The sequence below is a fragment of the Otolemur garnettii genome, unplaced genomic scaffold (assembly GCF_000181295.1).
Source record: "Otolemur garnettii isolate 467f Iridium unplaced genomic scaffold, OtoGar3 scaffold00161, whole genome shotgun sequence".
NCBI classification, from domain to species: Eukaryota; Metazoa; Chordata; class Mammalia; order Primates; family Galagidae; genus Otolemur; species Otolemur garnettii.
The window spans coordinates 2,055,039-2,057,477 of NW_003852556.1; the positions used below are offsets into that span (position 1 = coordinate 2,055,039).

Consider the following 2,439-nt stretch of genomic DNA (forward strand, 5'->3'; position numbering starts at 1 on the left):
CATGCTGTGTGCATGCGGGATCAGCTGTGCTCTCGTGTACCTGAGATGTGCACGTCACATACACATGCTGTGTGCATGTGAGAGACGTGCCCCAAGATGCACGACGTGTATGTTAATATACACAGGAGGTGTGTGTATAATTATGCATGGGATGTGTGCTCACGCATTTGAGATGAGACAGGGTCTATAGAAATTCTGGAGTAATATAAAAGCCAACAGGTCTACTAGGTGTAGAATATAAATGTCTAAACACAATAACTAAGAAAATGCCATGAAGGCTATGTTAACCTGTTTGATGAAAATATTTCAAATTATATGTAAAACCAGCACATTGTACCCCATGATTCCATTAATGTATACAGCTATGATTTAATAAAAATTTTTTTAAAAGCCAACAGGTGGTGGTGATTCTGGAAGAAACAAGAGTGTGGCGTGAGCATGGGGAAGCAAAAGAAAACCAGGCAGTGTGCAACCATGAAGCAAAGGCTTAGTCTCAGGGATCAGAGGCTTAAAGAAAAGGACAGATTGAAACCTAAAAAGAAGGAAAAGAAAGATCCCAGCACGTTAAAGGAAAGAGAAGTCCCCCAGCACCCTTCCTGCTTATTCTACCAATATAATACACAACTGAGCCCACCTTACCACATCTTGGTTGATACCAACTTTATCAACTTTTCCATTAAAGCCAAACTGGACTTAGTGCAGTCAATGATGGACTGTCTGTATGCCAAGTGCATTCCTTGTATAACTGACTCTGTAATGGCTGAAACTGAGAAATTGGAGCAGAAGTATCTAGTGGCCCTCAGGATTGCCAAGGATCCAAGATTTGAACGATTACCATGCACACACAAAGGAACCTATGCAGATGACTGCTTAGTACAGAGAGTGACTCAGCACAAGTGTTACATCGTGGCCACAGTTGACCAAGACCTTAAACGAAGAATCTGGAAAATCCCTGGAGTTCCTATCATGTATATTTCTAACCATAGATACAATATTGAACGGATGCCAGATGATTATGGAGCCCCTCGGTTCTAATTCTTATAAGACAATGTTCATATGCCTTTCCTCAACCAACTTTCCTTGTTAACAGTTTGTTAAACATGAAATACCAAGAATTATTACTCTGTTCACCAGCTTGCTTTATTATGACCTGGAGGATGTAGGTTAAATACACTCATGTTTGGATGCTATTTTGAAAATGATATTTTATCTCTTCGATGGTCAAAGATGCAAACTCTTATGAAGAATGCTTCATTCTTTTTTGAGTTCTGTTGCACAATGTGGTAATTATAGTTAATATTAGAGGAAATTTTAAACGTTCTTACCACAAAAATGTTAAGTATTTGAGGTGATAAATATATTGACTAGTTTGATTTAACTATTCCACATTGTATTCATAGATTTAACATCACTGTGTACTCCATAAGTTTACACAACTATAAATTGTTGGTTTACAATAAAAATAAAATTATTGCATCCTTTTGTAAAAAAAAAAAAAAAAGCCAACAAGTGAACAGTACAAAAGAAAAATTTAAAACATCCTGGAAACTTGGTGGCCTTCCTCACAGTGTGTGACTGTCCCTGGCAGCAGTGCTGATGACCAGGTGAGGCCGCCCTATTGCTGAGAAATGCACCAGGGATCCACTAAGGTCCTCTCCAGTGAGCGTCCAGAATGGCTGTCAGGTTGCTTTACTGGTGTTACTGGTCCTGAAGGACTTAGAGGTCATGGATTGTGTGTCTGATCTTGCCATGAACCATGTAACTTCTGTTGCATAAAGAGACATCACTGTAGCTTATCTGCAGCTGCAAGTGGGCTCACCAAAAAGACAGTAGCATGGCCCTGGTGAGTTCTCCCCAAGCAGAGAGCTAGCCAGAGGGGACCCCGTTCACAAGGAACTCTTGCACAACCTTTATGCCCAGAGAAAACACCCATGCACATTAATTCCTATTCCTTGGAGAGCAACTCTGTAATCTGAGGTTTATTTTCTGTTTAACCTGCATGTCAGGACATTACTCTCTTTGTCACAGGCTCCCTCAGAGGGGTTAGACTGAACATCCAGGTTGGAAGAATGTGATTTGGGAGGATGGGGTAGGGGAGGGTGCGGTCTTGGCCAGATGCAGCCAGGTGGGGCAGGCTCTGCCCTGTCTCCCTCCAGCTGTAATGGCCACAACCATGTGAGCCACTCAGCCCTCAGCTGCGAGGTAGCAGGGCCAGATGCCAAGTCACATCCAAAGCCACCTCCCGGCCCTTCCTGGTACCTGCTTGTCCTGACACGGGATGCTCCAGTACAGGGGCCCAGCATGGCGTGGTGGAGAAAGGACGGCCAGCTTGTCCGTCATGCACAGGGCAGGAGCCCAGCATGGCGTGGTGCAGAAAGGACAGCCAGCTTGCCCGTCATGCACAGGGCAGGAGCCTAGCATGGCGTGGTGCAGAAAGGA

General features: G+C 43.7%; 1 pseudogene; it reads left to right on the forward strand.

The window, feature by feature from the left end:
* The first annotated feature begins 438 nt into the window (after positions 1–438).
* LOC100944251 lies at positions 439–1,035 on the forward strand (annotated as a pseudogene).
* The last annotated feature ends 1,404 nt before the right edge of the window (positions 1,036–2,439 follow it).